Source organism: Stenella coeruleoalba (assembly GCF_951394435.1).
Source record: "Stenella coeruleoalba genome assembly, chromosome: 13".
NCBI lineage: Eukaryota > Metazoa > Chordata > Mammalia > Artiodactyla > Delphinidae > Stenella > Stenella coeruleoalba.
This window is the reverse complement of record NC_137159.1, coordinates 34,650,681-34,668,787: the sequence shown is the minus strand read 5'-3', so window position 1 is coordinate 34,668,787 and position 18,107 is coordinate 34,650,681. Positions and strand designations below refer to the sequence as shown.

General features: G+C 42.8%; 1 protein-coding gene across 18 annotated transcripts in view; it reads left to right on the top strand.

Annotated features, from left to right (window-relative positions):
• Positions 1-18,107, top strand: part of MEIS1 (Meis homeobox 1) — a 964,979-nt gene that overhangs the window by 571,801 nt on the left and 375,071 nt on the right. For 17 of the 18 annotated variants that reach the window (XM_079941540.1, XM_079941543.1, XM_079941545.1 and 14 more), the window contains one exon: positions 4,321-4,388. The exons of the other annotated variant lie outside the window; for it this stretch is intronic. The gene's annotated coding sequence lies outside the window, so the exon portion shown is untranslated. The remainder of the gene's footprint in view (positions 1-4,320; positions 4,389-18,107) is intronic. 18 annotated transcript variants of the gene reach the window in all.

Here is an 18,107-nt window from a genome sequence, read left to right as displayed (position 1 = left end):
TCTCTCTCTCTCTCTCTCTTATTTTTTCCTCACAGTCTCTGCTCTTTCCTAGTCTTTGCCAGCTGCTAGGAGACCTTGGGAGCAGGGTCCATCACCCCACGCACAACGTGTATTCATTCATGCCCCTATTAAAAAGGTACCTACTCCAAGAGCTTTCAAAATTTTTAAACTATGACCCATCATAAGAAATACATAAATGTATTTTATATCATGGCCCTGTACGTACATATGATATACACATATCTAGAGAGAGAGAGAGAGAGAGAGAGAGATTACACAACAATGTGGATCCTTACTATGTGTGCTGTAGTCTTTTCTTTCTATCATATTCTATTCTGTTTCATTGATTTAATGGTGACTGTAACCACGCCATTTATGTCCTAACCCACTGCTAGGTAGATTCCTTCACTTTGAAAACAGTGACCTGCCCTTAGAGTCACACACCCAGTCCCTCCTCAGCACTCACCTACCATGCTCGAGAAGAGAAACAACTTCAGCAAGTCCTTCTGGGGCCAGGAGCCCTAGACAAGTAATGGTCTCAGCCTCCCTAGCTTCACCTTTATAATCTTTGAATATAGATCTCTTCAAAGTAAAGTCCACCTAGTTTGCATGCTCAGAATTCAGTTTCAGAGGGAAGACAGCTTCAGCAGATCAAAAACGTTACTAAATCACAGGAGGCATGAAAGGAGAAGCAGCGAAGTTGAAGCAGCCTCCTCCTTCCTCCCCATGCACTGTCCCTCTTCTCCTCCCTCCTCCTCTCTCCCTCCTTCCCCCACCCCCGCTGCTCCCCGCCTCTCTCCCCTCCCAAACGGTACCCAAGGTGTGAAATGTGTTTGGTGAGTAGCGGTGTGTATGTTTTCCCGCGTGTGCCCTAGAATCCCCTCAGGTAGATGCGGGCACACTTTAACACTGGCCTTGGCGGGCTCACACACACAGCCGCATCCCAGACACCTCAGACCACAGGGTCTGAGGGCATGTGAGGGTGAAGGTGACGCTGCTCTCCACACCCGCCGGGAGGGAGGGCCTGGCTCTGGTCCCACCAGGGCTTCCACATTCCCACTCCTGTAGGGCTGGAGGCAAGAATGATAAGGGCAAAGGACTGAGAGTTCCAGTCAGAGCCCTGAACCTTCCAAGAAGCTGCTCATTCTTCCAGAGGGTTGTATTTCTCCATCTTCCTGGAAAATCATCATCTCACTCCCCTATCCTCCAGGAGCAGGCCTCCCTGGGCAGCCCTTCATCTTCCACCCAGAAAAAGAAAATGTTTTGACTCTGGGAGAAGAGGGTAGAGAAGGCAGGGACTCCCCTTGGGCTCCCTGTGACGTCCAGGCCGGGAGGAAGGAAGCCGGTGGGCAGGATGGGTGTCCGTGGAGCATAGCCACAGACACACAGGTTATACTAAAAAATTATTCATTGTTTCTCTGGAATCCCAATTCCACTGGGTGTCCTTTATTTTAAGATTTTGCTGAATCTGACATCCCTGTTCTGATGTGCGCAAGGAGAATGGTGGAGGTGGGGCAGGTTTACACCTTGCAGAACAAAGCTGCTGCGTTCCTTTGGGGGCTGGGATGGCATGAACACTGGAGCCATTTCTAAAGGGCTTTGAAGAAATTTCTTGGCAGCATCAACAACCTTGCTGTTGCATCTTACTTGGAGAGACAGTCAGAGCCAAGGAATAAATATCATTTGTTTCCCCATCAGATACACTTTCCTGAGTAACCAGTGCACTGGGGCTAAAGGTGGAAACTAGGACCGTTCCAGGCAAGCCTGGCTGCATGAGCACTCTAGCCACCAAACGCAGTGTGTCATGGCCTGCTATCTTCTGAGCTATCAACTCCTTTAAGACACGAATCTCTGAATAATTCTTTGTTGAACTGGATTGAAAAGCACTTAAGTCCCTCCCCTTCCCCACCATGTCTTGGTCTGGGTTTGTGGGTAGACAGACGTTAATCTGCCCAGATGCAACTGGGTTCTAAGCCCATCTTCCTTCACCCGGGAGGAAGTTTGATGGCTTCTGTATCCGGAAACCAATTTCTGAAACAAACAAATGCCTCTGAAGAACTGATCATTCTAAATGCATTTTAAAGCAGCATAGCTCTCCATGAGGGCTAAATTATGTCAACTAACTGGTGGTTCTGAGGACAGAAATACACACCCAAACACCAATAGGCAGGTGCATTAAGCCAAACAACTTGTCTTCTGAAGGATCAGATGAGGAACCAGCTTAAGTCAGTGAAAAAATACTTCTTGTTGGACCCCCTCCTTTGGCCCCGATCCCCAGTCATTTCATTGAATGTATCTGATTCTAACACCCCAAACTGCTTGTTTTGTCTCCATAAGCTTAGGGTATTTAGGACCCAGTCTCCATACAGCTGTCCTCTCTGGTAGGGATTTTGAGGAGAAAGTCATCACTGCCCTTTTGTTTTCATCACACTCCATCGCCCTCTGCAGTGGGGACCCCTCCCATGCTGTGGGGCTGACCAGGCTCTTAACGCGATGAGATCCCAATAGACTAGTGCCTGCTTCCCTTGTACACACATGGCCTCTTTTCAGTACTCAGACCACATTTCCTTAAGGTTCTCTAAAACCTAGAGGGCCTTGTCATCAGGTACCCAATGGAGTGGGAGAATTTGCCTTTTCTTAATGTTGGTTTGTTAAGATTAACATCCTTTAAGTTCAGTTGGACCACGTTATTGAGCCCGTTTCATCTTGGAGGAATAAGTTGTTGTAAGGAGGATAAAGTTGCTAAGTTTCAAGGTGAAACCCTGAGGGAGGCTGAAGAGAGAGACACCAGGAATGCTGATAAAGGCTGTAATTTAAAAGATATATCCTTACTCCCAGATTTATTCAGGTGTTTTAGGCTTTAAAGACGTTAGAGTCCATGGTGGAAAATCGTGTGCTTTGAAGAAGCCTGAATTTTATAATAATTCCATCATTGTTTTCCCCTGGTATAATTCAACTTTTTAAGTAACGTCAGAAGGCACCAGTTATATCATACGTTCAGGGTGGTATTAGCAGCTCTTCATGGCTGAAAAACAAGCCTTTTTTTAGCTAGCCAGAGTTCATTCTATTGAAAATGAGTCTACACTCATCTCCTTGAAGGTTTCCATGGTGATCTTAAAAATCAGAATTAGAAATGCCAGAGATTAACTAACTAATGTATAAGAGGGAAGGGAGGGGAGAGGGAAAGCCAGACTCAGTGATGGCCAGAGGGGGCAAAGAACACCCCTGGGCCAGCTTGGGCCTGAGGACAATCTCACACCTCCTACACAGTCAGAGCCAATACGGGTGGGGGTGGGGATTATTGTTACTGTTGTTGTTTGATCTTGTTTTCTTAATGAATTCATTGCTAACATCGAAGGAGCATATCTTTTTACATAAAAATCCACATTTTTGACTTGTTTCTTTTGAAAATGCAAAAGATCCATTAACCCCATTCCACACGACGACAATATTTTGGCCCTGAGTAGAGGCTGCTTCTTTTAAATAGAGAATTTAAAGAGCTGCTTTTGCTGTACACTGTCTGAAGCTATTTGTGGCCCACAGTATCAGGCTTGCCTGAATCCCTTCCACTCTGTATTATTTCTTAATGTCAGATCCAAATACCAGCTGCCAGTTATCACCATGCTTGAGCTGGTGGTTTTCTTATACTAGGAAGCTTTAGTCATTTCTGTTCCCTGCCTGGTATCTGTGAGCATTTAAGCTTTCCATCCTTAGTGCAGGGTGATTAGATTTTTTCCCAAATATCTGGCTCAGGTATGCCTGAAATCCTGCCACAGTGACGCATCACGTTTGGTTAGCTAGTTCCCCATGTGATCCTCCATTAAAATCACCGGGAACACTTCTGAGAAGGGGAATGTAGTATCACTTCCCTAACATTTCATTAGTAAGGATTTAATCAGATCACTCTGCCTACTTCTATCCAGAAAGAAGCATCTCTCCCATGAGGAATGGGATTGGATGGCAGTGTACCAGGCAGGATTTCCAGAACAGCCCAGGGAATGATCCTGCATCTGTTTTTAAGGAACATGTCTCCACGTAAATGCTGCAGGCGACAGACCTGGAGCACAGGGTGGAGTCAGTACCACTTGTAGCGCGGGAGGTGTAAAAGTGCTAGCTTTGGGGGACCCCAAAGAAAAATAGACCTCTTCCTTGCAATATTCAGAACAGATAAGAGGTAGGCACAGAGAATGGACCCATACAGATCCAAACATCAGCTTTTCACTGATTCAGGGTGGGTTACAGAATATGGCTTTGGTGGAGGCTAAATGGGCTTTGTAACACACTGCTGAATTGAATCTGACCTCCTCTCCTCAATTACAGGTCTCACCTCCAGGGGCAGACCCCTTACTCATGGCCCTGCACAGACAGATGCATCCTTCTGCAGACGGGTGAGTCCAGAGAAAGGAAAAGAGGGCCCTGAGCCATGTATGCCCACTTTTTCTTCCCAACTCACAGTCAATTAACCATTCCACTGGGAGCAGGGTCAGGAGTGGTCAGTAATGAGGGGTGAGAGGAAAACCACAGGGGTGAGTCTTTCTGGAATCCCACTCATGGATTTACTAGACTGGGGAATAAGTGTTCCCTCCAACAATAATCTGCAGGCTGACTCGTGCTGGGCCTACAGAAATACAGTCTTTTCCATCTGAACAGATGGAAGCATTTCCTCTTGGCAAGTGGAAGCCCAGAGCTCTGGCCCAAATAGGGTTCTAGAAGAGGGAGAGCAGGCACGTGGAGCCGAGGGATTAAGAAATTGCAGATAGACAGGGCCGGCTAGGGGAACAAATTGAACATGCAATATCTCAATGGGGACAATAAGAAGGATCCAGAGGGTTCTGGAAGAAAAGGAGGAGCAGGAGCCTTTCACTTGAGTTACTTGAAAAAACTTCTTGTTGGGAAACTGCAGTATCTCCTCCGAGGCGCCATTAAGAGGATTTGGACAGTATTTGTTTCTGTTACCCGTAATTGGCGTAGCACTCTATTTTATACCTAGTAGGCACTCACTAAAATGTTCAGTAGATTGAATTAAAGAGAATCGTCTGAAGATTACCACAGTTAGGAGAGGTGTACCAAAAAAATAATAATCCACTGGCTTAACCCTCTAAGGGATGCTTGCATTTTAAAAGAGGACTTTGTATATCAAGTTAATCTGCAAGTGATGGAATGTACAGAACATGTTTGGACCAGAAGCTCTTGCGGGAGGCTCTGATTTCTCCACAACATGCAGACTCCTCCCCAACAGTCCAAGGTTAGCAATTTAGTACTGCAATTAGTCAAGTCCCTACCACAGTCTGAATTTTATGGTTTCTTCTAGGGAATACCAGTCTTTCTCTTGTTTTTGCCATTGGTCTGAATATAAACATCTCTAGTTCTCATTAGCAGTTAGAAATACATATTTATGACAGTGGTTTCCACCTGAAGGATTTATTAGAAAATTTAATGTTTGCTATAGTGATAGAGACAAAAAGTAGAGCCCACTGCCACCCAAAAGTCCAAATCTCCTTGCATAAATTATGGAACCCATAATAACTACTTTATATGGCTATTGTAAAGCCAATGGAATGTGATGCAGTAAGGATGGATTTCATATTTATTTTGCTTTTTGTATCAAGTGGGTGGAGAGTTGCTGATGTCAGGAAAGTCCCTAATTGAGAATCATAGTGCAGGGGTTCTGATAAATGACAACTGTCTCACCAGGACCAGTGACCACACGGGTTCCCACTTCATGGCCAGGGTCACTGGGGAGACATTTCTCATTGGATCAGCTTATCGTAAATATTAGGTTTCAGCCTTTGAGTGTATATTGCTGGTTTTCAGTTACTTGTAGCTTTAGAACATCTGCTTTTTCATGGCAAAAAAAAAAGTAATGAAGACATGGAAAGAAGAAAGAAAGAAATCTCTTAAGGAAGTGTTTAAAAGCTGAGCTGATAGATTTGGCAATTCTCATTTGTGGCAGGAATAACAGGAATCATGGGGCAGTGTGACTTTGATATTAAAGAATATACGCTTTAATATTATTAAATACATCATAGCAGATTTTATAGCAAACTTCATAATAAAGTTAGATCTTTCAGTACCAAAAAGGCACACACATTGCTTTAATGGTGTCTACATGTTGTGGGTTGTAACGGCCTGTTATGACATCATCTGTTAGGAATTTACTGTGAATGCTTGGGGAGGGGGCTTCAAACAAGCTCCTTCTAATAAGATGCCACGGAGTGTAACTATATCTAATGACAATTGGTCAATTATGAATAAAGCATTTTCAAAGAGAACCGTTGGCTTTAAGCTCTATTAAAGCGTTAATGGGGCTTAGCAAGAAGTCTCCATTTCTTGCCTGCTGTTCTCTCATCTGAAAAGCTGCGCTCCTATGTGACTCTGCCCAGCTCCCCGGCTCTGCTCAGTTCAGAAGGCAACTGGGGATCATTTGGGCTGCAGACAAGCTTTTCTTGACAACAGAACCAACTTTGAGGTTGATGCTTGAGGCCTAGTGCAATTGAGATGGGCTGTAAGATTTTAAGCTCCTTCCTGCCTGATCCACTTGTTTGTCTCTGCTTTTGCATTCCGTGGGAAACATCTGATAGAAATGGAATCCACTGATCTGACTTTCTGAAAAGAAAAATTACTTGGCTGGTGACAGACAAGTTGGCTGCCTTCAGGAAAAGTATTTTCTCTAATTCTGGAGATGGTGTGGGGTCTCAAACCTGCTGCCATTGGGTATAAGCCAACCCACAGATTTGTTCCGTTCGACAGGTGCTGTGCTTAAAAGACATGAATTTGAGTGCCTTTAGGTGGGGCATGCCCTCTCTGGTTTAAAGCGATCGTCACAGTTCCCTACTGCTATAGATCTAGCACATCCCATATTACCTGCCACCTGCCAGGCCTTTAAAAGATTGAGAATCGTGAGCCCTGGTGGCACACGGTTTATGGTTCTTTTCTGCTCCCTGCACCCTCAGTTTGACTTGGTGTCTCTCACTGACACCTCCCACAGCTGGGCCTGTTCTTCACAAAGAGTTTCTGGTGAAACCAGAGTCATAAAGACTGGCTTAAGAGCAAAGTCCAAGGAATCCCAGAATCTAAGACTTTGCAAAAAAACTTAAAGATTTGGTATACTCCAACCCCAGCTGGGCAACCTGAGACACAGAGAGGGGAAATGCCTTGGTAAGGTCAGCCCCAGATGGGAGAGAGCAGAGACTGAAAGTTGGTCTTTTCACTTCCCATCCTGACGTGCTGCACCCACCACTCGACACAGCTGGCCTGAATGACGTCTCCTTTATAGGGTCCTTCCCCACATTCCCAGAAAGTGTGTCTTTTCCAAAGTCACCATCCACACACACAGGATGGCACCAGCTGTGCAGCCAAACCCCTCCTACACTGCACTAGTGTGTCTGTGAAATGAAAGTCAAGGACCGTGTGTTCACAAAAGCCTCCTAAGTCTCAAAGAGAAGTGCTTCTCCACCGATGCCAGAGAACTTGGGACGGGAGACAGATGATGGTTTAAAACAAATCCTAGGAGTCAATTTTGCAGACAGCTCAGGTCATTTGAGTCCCAGGCCCTTCTTTGTGTAGAGTACAGTGAAACTTTCCTTCAGAGCTGGCCTTGAGAGTAAGCAGAATGGTGTGGACTCTTTAAGGTACTTTGAGTCACCTCAGGAAGGCTTCCTTCAGCCAGAGATCACCTTGTAGCTAAACCCTCCCATCTTGATCAAGAAGTATCTGAAATTCAACCATTAATTCATTCATATGAATAAATATTGCCCCCCTTTAAGCACTGTGCTTTGTGAAGAGATTCCTGGAAGAGGAGAGCTTCTAGATTGGCTGGTTTGATGAGCTTTCCTCGTGACTGGAAGGGACTGGGGGCAGGGAGAGCCCTGAGCATTAGTGAGAGTTGGGAAAGCAGGTGAAGGAAGTACTGGCGGAGAGACATTGGCTAATAGCAGTGACAGTGAAGGAATCACCAAAGGAGATATCCTAAAGAAACTGGTGGCATCATCTAACCCCAGGGGCATCTGTGGGCAAGACTGATGGTCAGGGCCACCGAACCTTCCCTATCAGCGGTTGGCCATGGCCTCTAGCTCAATACCCTTGAAAGTCTCTGCCCCCCAACTCCTGCAAAGGTCTTTAGCAAATACTTCTAGCAAGCTGGAAGAAAGTACTAGCTCGGTGGCTGGCACATGGACTCAGTAAGTATTTGTTAAAGAAATGAATCAAACGTTTGTAGTGTGTGCCTGTGCAGCCATCTCTAGCAATAAAGCATTCTAGCCTGGTCACTAGAGCACTTGACCGAAGCTTTGGTGCCTGTGAAACAGGTTCTTAGTCCTGGAGATATGGTGTGGGATGGACCTGAAATCAAAAGATTGTCAGATTCCTCGTCTGTCAAATAGCAACAAAAATAATCCACGGCCTACCTGTATCAGAGAGATGCTATTTGATTGTGAAATGAGAGGTTGTGTGTAAGAGCTGACAACTTAAAAGTATTATCCACATAGAAAAAAAGTATCACTTTTTCTTTTCTTTTCTATAGGTGGTTAAAGACTTTTTTCTTCTCACTTTGGGTAGAATGGGGGTTTGTTCTTAGCTCGTGCATTTGAACATCCCTGGTACGTATCACTCGGAAGTCAGATGGGATTCCCAAGAGTAATTGAAAGGGAGAGCAGGTTATTCAGCAGAGTTGGAGTAATGGCATAGGTGGAGGTTGGAGTGAGATGCAATTTTCTAGTTAAATGGGGAACTTGGAGAGGTCACAGAGGGCTGGGTTGCAGCTTCCATTAGTTCTACAGGGTAGTGAGAGAGGCCATGACAAAAATACATGGTGGAAGTGAAACCTGTGGAAGCTGACTGCCATTGTTGTTTTCTAAGAGTGGAAACAAGGTCTAGAAAGACTAGGAGGCTGCTTGTTGCTATAGGTTGAGCCTGGAGTGGAATAGACCCAAACCAAGCTGCAGGGAAGATGGCAAGGCATAGACCCAAGAAAGGTGTGTGCGCGTGCATGCGTGTGTGTGTGTGTGTGTGTGTGTGTGTGTGTATTGAGGGGGTGGGGACAAACCATCAACTAATCCTTTGGCCACAGTAGAAGAGAGATGAGGACTGCTCAAAGATTTGAGGGTCTGCAAAGGTGAAAAGATTATTTGAAGGAAAAATCGAGAAAGTTTGAGAAGGAGAGAGTAAGCTGAAAACATCTTTGGACAATTTAGAATAAAATGAGCGTATCTTGTTTTATTTTTCTTTTTACTTAGTTCATTTGCTGTGGTGGAATATTATATACATTCAATGGAATTTTGTATTAGGAAAGTGTTGAATGCATCAAAATTTCCACATGGGCCAGTGCCTCATACATTAGGGCATTTATGGGGTGAGGGTCCGAAATATGTACCAAAAATTGCCTGTTTCTTAGTTCACAGTTTTATCTTCTCCATCATTTCTGTTATGGAGCCAATGTTCTCTCAGATTTGGAATGCTTTCCTCACTTATGTATTTATTTATATATATATATAAAACACAAATTAATGAAACTCTTTCCAGACACATAATTCCAGGAATTTCTTGTGCCTTTGTTATTAGTCTTTTGATAAAAATTTCTAATTAAGTCAGTGTGACACTCAGTTTACTTCAGAATATCCTCACATGTTCCTTTTGTGTGCAGTTTACCTTGAAAGCAACACAAAGAAATCAGTTTCAGCTGCCCTTAGAGGCATTTAGGTTAGACTGGGAGAAGAACTCCCAATCTGCAGGAACCTGGCTGAACTGCCATGCAGGAAATTTAAAATCTCCCATCTCTAGAGAATACTAGAAAAAAGTAAAATAATCAGTCACATACAGGGTTGCCCCTTTGAAAATAATCACATCCAGGAAAATCCTCTGTGCTTGACATATTTTCATGACCTTTAATTCTGTATTGCTGCACTGTCCCGTGACTTGGCTCAGAGAGCATAAGCATTTTCACAGAGTAATGTGGAAGACTTTGGGGTATCTGTCCAATCCCCAGCCCCCAATCTGTGAAAACTGACTCCTTACCAGCACTGAGACAGGCCCTGTAATTCATGTTGCGCCATGTGGTCCTGCTGAGGTCCGTCCATTACCACCTTGCCCAGGGCTGATTGAAGTGGGATGCCCACCAAATCCAAGAGTTGCTAGCCACATTCTCTCTTCTGGGGAATGGCATTGGGGCTCAGGGAGCAGAACAGCCATGGTTAAGAGCACAGGCTCTGGAGTTAGGCTGCCTGGATATGAAACTCATATCTGCTGCTCATTTGCTATGTAAATTTGGCCAAATCACTTAGTTTTTCTGCCTCAACTTCGTTATCTGTAAAATGGGGATAAACCTTATAGGTTGAATATGAGGATTAAATGAGTTAATTCAACATGCATATTACTTAGATAGAGTCTTGAACATGGTAACACTCTCGAAGGGATAGCTAATTCACGATCTTGGCTGGTCACTTGAGGCAAGTGACGTTGGAATGGAAGACGTCACTATGGAATGGTCCTCTTCAGCCTTGGACCCGAATAAGGAGAGAAATCAAGTTTGGGATAAGATGAGAGAAGCGGAATGGAGTGAGAAGGTAAAGCAGGAGACCAGAAAGACAGACAGCTGGACAGATGGAGCAGGTGCCTTGCCTCTTCATGGCTTTCTGGCTCCTGTTCTGGCCTCTCCTATGACTGAGCTCCATTTGGCCTGTTGAGTTCCATGAGATACTCCTGTATCCTTATAAGAAATGTTGCTTTTTTGTTTTACATGTGTTCAAGTGAGCTTGCATTACTTGGAACTAAGGATCTTTGGCTTGGAGAGTTAGGTATATCCCCAGTTCCCCTTGAACACACGTTTCCTAGAAGCCAGAACAAAAGTTAAACTTTGAGAGAAAGGTATTGCATATTCTGTTTCTCTTAAGGGCACTTCCTCTTTCTCAGAATAAGAGATTGCCACCATTTTGACTTATCTTATTCTTTTCAAAGAACACTCATGTTCTCCATTAACAACTTCTAAACAGAGGGACTTTTTTCAACAACCAAAACTCATTTTCTTCTATATAAAAATGACTTTAGAGTTGAATGAGCCAAATTTCTCATCGTCTAACTGTTGCATTTGGCAGTCCAAAAAGTAGCGTCCTCTTCCTCTGTCTTGGATGGTGGGAGAGCCCAGGCAGCAGTGGGATGCAAAGCTCACACATTATTTGGTATTTTCCACTGCCAAATCCAAGTCCTCAGACTCAACCCGCTTAATCCTTTGACTTCAGTCATGAAAAATGACACACATTACCATACCTCATAACACATCTTCTAAAACCTTTCCAAATAACCAGCCGGCAGGGCAGCCTTGCCAGCCTCACCACAGACACCATCATTTTTTCCCTTCCCTGTCTGGCTCTTGAGTTTTTGGAACAGAGATGAAACTTCCCAAACAAAGACAGTTTACTAGGCAACTTAGGGCAAGTAATTAGCTCACACACCATAAGGTGCCACAGAGCTGTTTGCAGATCTCTTCCAAGTTTAAATCTTATTTTTCCCCAGAAACTCACTCTTTTCTCTAAGAACCCACAATCATTTACCACTGAATGAAGGAGCTCCACATGTTATTATGAAAGTAAAATACTTAAAGCCTTTTCAGGGATGGTCAGACAACCTCATAAATCATGTTCTCCCCACGGGTGAGTTTGGGATGGGAAGGTCATGTGTTGACACATTTAGAGCCATTGGGGTGCTGTGGTCTCACAGCTAGGAGGGAAACTTGAGCCTGTTGACGTTGGAGCTTACTTGTATTTTTATTTATTGAATTAATGAAATATTGGCAAAAAACTGTGCTTTACTTTAGGCAAATGTGGTATTTTTTTTCCTTTGCCCCCTGCCTACCTCATCTCCCTCCCTGCCCCTCCCAAATACATTTTTATAAATGCTTCAAACACTAGGAAAGCTTCCTGGGCAGCCAAACTGAACCTTAATAAAATCAAGATGAACCAATCAATACGGGGAGATGTGGCTTCCATTAAAATTGACATTTGGGTGTTAGAAGAAGAAAGGAACAGCATGAAAGTAAATATTTTGAAGGTGTTTACAAGGCTGCTGCATCCTAAGTGTTTGAACATTTATCAATCCATATGTAGCCTGCAAAAACCACAGATCACCAGAATCTAGCCAGCTCAGTTCCCAAGATTTCCTATACCATTCTCATTGAATGTGAATGTGTATGCATGTGCATGTGTGTACGTCCTAGTGATTCAACTAGTGATTCAACGACAACAACAACAAAAATCATCATCATGACTTAGTGCAGAAGTTTGCAATCCCAACTATCAGCTAGAATCACCTGGGGAGTTTTGGAAAGCCCCCAGGCATCTGTACTTCTTAAAAGCTCCCTAGTGTATCAGTTATAATCCCAGCAGGAAATCACTGACACACTCAAATTGGGTAACTTGAAAAAGGTTTAATAAAAGGACTCTTTACAGAGGTACCAGTAGGGTGGAGGGAAACCAGAAGGGATATTCCAGTACCTTGGGGCTGGGAACAATGGGGTACTGTTTCACCCCAAGTCTGAATGAGAAAAGGGTGGGAGTAGCTATCAGAACCCAAAGAGAGGGCAGCCCAGTGGAGAGGGTCACCTAACAGGGAAACAGCCAACCACTGGTAACCCCGTAGGAAGTCAGCCAGGGAAGGGCTGTCACAACCACATTATCCTTCCCTCTTCTGCCTCCGGCTGGTGCTCCTCATTAACTGAACCCAGCTAGGAGCCAGGAGCAAAGGGAGCCTTTTGAAGCAGCCATAAAGTTCGGCTCTTCTCCATCCAGGACAGCACAGGGCAGAAGAGAGTGGAGAGTGGATCTGGGGAGAAACGGGAGCAAACCATGCAACCAGATTTAAGATGCTCTGGTTTTCAGTGGAACGGGCATTGTGATAGAAGTCAGAAGTCTCAGGTCTGGTTCTGGCTCTGTGATTTGGGGAAACACAAGCCACTTGTCTGCGTCTTGTTTTCTCAATTGAAATACAGAGCATTAGGCTAGTACTTTGCTCATATACCTCAGAGGCCTCTTTGGGTAGGAAGATGGAGAGACCAAATGATGGGTTCTAGCCTCATTCCCTCTTGCAGTCCATAGTAAGTCAGTCAATCATGTGTTAAATTTCTTTGGGTAATGCCAAATTATTTCTCTTAGACTTACCGTATGCATTTTTAAGACAGTGAGCATCTACAGACTACTGTGTATGTTCACAACCAAGGGAGAAATTGTGTGTGTGTGTGTGTGTGTGTGTGTGTGTGTGTGTGTGTGTGTGTGTGTATACCCTTGTATAGGAAGGTATTTTTAGAGTTGAGAAAATTGAAACTTAAAGAGTTTAATGTTAACTTGCTCATGCTAAAGAGGCAAATATATGGTGGAGTCACCAGGCAAACTTATGTCTGTTTTATTCCAAAAACGACGCCACCAAAGGACATGGAAAAAAATGTAAACCTACTTACACACAGACACACACAGACACACACACTCTTACATATATGTATTTTAGTATGTCTCATTACCTTCCCCAGGTTTAAATCTCTTGTCCTTCTGCAGACTGTCCTTGCCAGGGTCCACTTCATCTTCTGATCTTTCAACAGAGGACAAAAGACAGACCATGTGGCAGATGAGCAAAACTGCTATCATTGGATTTATGCAACATTTGAAATAGATATCCATCTCCATTTTTCCCAGCCTACAAAAGAGTATTATTTTAATAATAAGTAAAGATGCAGATTTTGAGAGATTTATTCTCTTACCCCGTGACTGCCAGGTTTTTTCAATGGGAAATTGGGCCTTTGAAGCCTCTTTCAGAGGTTCATGTGTTCACGGTTCAGAGAAGAGAGAGGTCAGTGAGGAAGAACACTCACAGATGCTGTGGGACTTCAGCGGGTCTTGCAGGATGTGGCTGAGAATTTTCACAACCGTTCTGTATAAAGTTCGGTAAGCCCAGTCTTTGTCCCACTAAAGGAATACCAAATATAACCCCAGAAGTGTAGTGTTTAGAGTGTATTTTCCTGTGGCTTTTAAATGGCTGGACCTCAAATACCTCATTCCGCAAATATTTATACGATAATAACTATGTGCCATGCTAGGTAATAAGTGATGGGGATTAATGATGAAAAATACATTTTGTTAAAAATAGTGGTTATTAAAACACAGTGAGATAATTGGCATATTGTGGACTTAGTATAAAGAACAACACGAGTAGAAAACAAATTCTCCTTTTCTTCTTGGCGTAATAAGGGACATTTTCATTAGGAGGTATGCGTGGAGCTGAGGTTTGAAAGGTGAATAAGATTTTACCTGATGGACAATGAGTCCGTTTAAAGGGCACTGAAGGCAAAGGGAACTACACAGGCAAAGGCACAGAGGTATGAAATGGGACAGGTGATTTAAAGACCAACAAGTAGTTCAAATGTCTATCATATAGGATGCAAATAGGGCAGTGGTGGGAGCAAAGCTGGCTTGGTAGATGGCAGTCAGATGATGATAGATAATCATTGGCAAGTTAAGGAGTTTATATTTCATCCTGTATTTTCCATGATTTTCATCTATTTTGCACATATGCCCATGGATACAACCATGCAGGGTGTCTACATGACATTATGCTAAACACAGCACATCTTCCCAAAGAACCAATTTTACTGGAAACGTTAGAGGAGATTTTTTCTAATTTATTTATTCGTACACTCTGAGATTATTGTGATATATACCATCTTTTCATTAAAGCTAGGAGAGTAAAACACATTTATATGTGGTAGTTAATAAGAAAGTTTCATATTTTTATGTCATGAAGAACTCAGTAGGATTAGTGCTATAGCTGAATCACGGTAATAACCAGGGTAAAAAAATGAAATATATGAATGTCTGTTTGTTTAAGGAGGTGGATTGGGATTTTTTGGTGAACAGTAAAAACTGGCAGAGCTAGTTTTTTCAATTAGGAATTAGAAAGTTTTGATGAAAGAAAAAAACAGGGTTTTACAACTCTGTCCAACTTCTCTCTCTGTTTGTCTTTCATCAAATATTTTATCAACAGTTAACTACTCTTAGTCCCATTTGGATGGAAATGACTTTCCCAGTAACTCAGAGGACCCCCAAATTAAGGGAGAGGACACTATAAGCAATATTAATGACATCCTTGATATACATTTGTAAAGTATAATTTTAAATATATTTTGCGCCAGAAAGCATAAGCTTGAATCAAGGAAATATATGAGAGAAATTTGAAAAGCTAAAATCACTGAGAAATGTGAAAGACTCTTCAAAACTCTGCACAAGGAATTTGACAATGAAGAAGATAATAGCAATCTGAAAAGTATAATATGCACTTATGTGATTCTTTAAAATGATGATGGATTTATTATTGTGAAGATAAAAATTAGCATAAACCTTGGCATTTCTTATGATAGAAAAGTATCAATTACAATATCAGGACAAAATAGCTCTTAAGGAAATCTCAAAAAGAGATACTGTATACTGATAAATGAGCAATAAATCGGGAAGATATATCAACAATGAGTATATTTGTGTCTAACAATATAAGTTTTGCATATATAAATGACAATTGAGAGCACCGTAGAAGAACTAGATATTTTTTCTGTGAACTAGCAGATACTCAGTTTATTTCAAGTTGGAATAAGTTAAAGGTAGGCACATAATATTCTCTGTGTTATTTTAAAACAAGACTTTATTAAAACAAAACAAAAAACACATACATTTCTCTCTCTATAGAAGAATCTGATTCATTTTAGACATAGAATTGTTGGACCAGACCTGGGGAGTATTTTACTTGGAAAGGAAATTTGAGGGGGTTCCAAGATGTTGGCATAGGGAGACCCTGAGCTCACCTCCACCACAGAAACACCGAATCTACACCTACATATAGAGCAGTCCCTCCTGAAGATCTGAGGGCTGACAAAAGAACTACTGCACATAGAAGGACCATGTAGAAACTTGTAGGAAAGATGGAGACACAGTACCTATGGGAATCCCACCCAAACGCAGTGCCCAGAAGTAGGGAGGGATATTGCTAAGAAGCACAAGTGCAGACTCACCTCCCCTGGGACACAGCAAAAAATCAGGCATTTAAAGGGCACCTAGACTATATGGGAAAGCAATCTGTTTACTAACTCTAGAGCTCCTGCCAAACAGAACTGCTGGGGGCCTCTTCAAGGTTGGAGGTGTCTGTGAGTGCCATTATTTGAGTCCCCCTGGGACTCCTCCTGACCCATGCCCACTCCAGCTCCAGCCATCCCATCAAGGTGGCCTAGGCCCAGGGACTGCCCCCAGCCAGCGTCCACTCCAGCCCCAGGCACCCCACCATGGTGCCTTGGCACAGTACTCCCCAAGGGCTGCATCTGGCCCAGGCCCATTCTAGCCTCAACTGCCCTACAAAGGCAGCCTTGGGTGCAGTACTCCCCAGGGACAGCCCCTGGTTCACACACACCCCAGCTCCAGCCAGCCTGCCAAAGCCACTAGGTGCAAACAGTCTACACAGGGGATGGTCTCACACAAGCCCACTCCTTCAGGACCAGGAGAGATAGCTGTTTCAGCCTGTTCATAGAAACAAAATTTAAGAGTCAAACAAAATGAGACAAAGGAAAATGTTCCAAACAAAGGAATGAAATAAAACCCCAGAAGAAAACCTTAATGAAACGGAGATAAGTAATTTACCTGATAAAAAGTTCAAAGAAACATTCATAAGGGCACTCATAAAACTCAGGAAAAGAATGCAGGGACTCAGTGAGAACTTCAACGAAGACTTAGAAAATATAAGAACCAATCGGGCTTCCCTGGTGGCACAGTGGTTGAGAGTCCACCTGCCGATGCAGGGGACACAGGTTCGTGCCCCGGTCCAGGAAGATCCCACATGCTGCGGAGTGGCGGGGCCCGTGGGCCATGGCTGCTGAGCCTGTGCGTCCGGAGCCTGTGCTCCGCAATGGGAGAGGCCACAGCAGTGAGAGGCCCGCGTACTGCAAAAAAAAAAAAAAAAAAAAAAAGAACCAATCAAAACTTAAGAATACAATAACTGAAATAAAAAATACACAAAAAGGAATCAACAGCAGATTAGATGACACAGAAGAATAGATAAGTGATCTGAAAAATAGAATAGTGAAAATCACTCAAGCAGAACCATAAAAAGAAGAAAGATTTTTAAAAATGAGAGTTTAAGGAACTTCTGAGACAACATCAAGCATACTGACATTTGCATTCTAGGGGTCCCCGAAGAAGGAAAGAGAGAGAGAAAGGGACAGAAAACTTCTTTGAAGAAATAATGGCTGAAAATCTCCCTAACCTGGCAAAGGAAATGGACATTCAGGTACAGGAAGGTGAGAGTCCCAGACAAGATGAGCCCAAAGAGATCCACACTAAGACGTATTATAATTAAAATGGCAAAATTTAAAGATAAAGAGAGACTCTCAAAGGCAGCAAGAGAAAAATAATTGCATGCAAAGCAAATTCCATAAGACGTTCAGCTGTTTGTTCAGCAGAAACATTACAGGCCAGAAGGGAGTGGCAGGATTTATTTAACCTGCTGAAAGGAAAAAACATACAACCTAGAATTCTCTATCTGTTGCAAGGTAATGCTTCAGAATTGAAAGAGAAAGAGTTTCCCAGACAAGCAAAAATTAAAGGAATTCATCACCACTAAACAAGACTTACAAGAAATGTTAAAGGGTCTTCTTTAAGTGGAAGAGAAAAGGCCACAGCTAGAAATAAGAAAGTATATGAAAGGAAAAATCTCACTGATAAAGGCAAATATATAGTAAGGGCAGTGAATCAAGCCACTTAAAAAGGTAGTATGAAGTTAAAAGACAAAAGTAGTATAATCATCTATAACTACAGTAAGTAGTTAAGGAGTACACTAAAGAGGTGTAAAATATGACATTAAAAATATAAAACATTGTGGGGGAGTAAAAATGTAGTGCTTTTAGAATGCTTAAAAATGGACTATCAGCTTAAAATAGATGACTATATATATGAACCTCATGGAAACGATGAATTAAAAATCTACAGTGGATAGATAAAAAATACAGAGAAGGAATCCAAACAGTACACTAAAGGAATCCATCAAACCACAAGGGAAGAAACTAAGAGAAGAAGCCAATAACACAGAAGAACTAC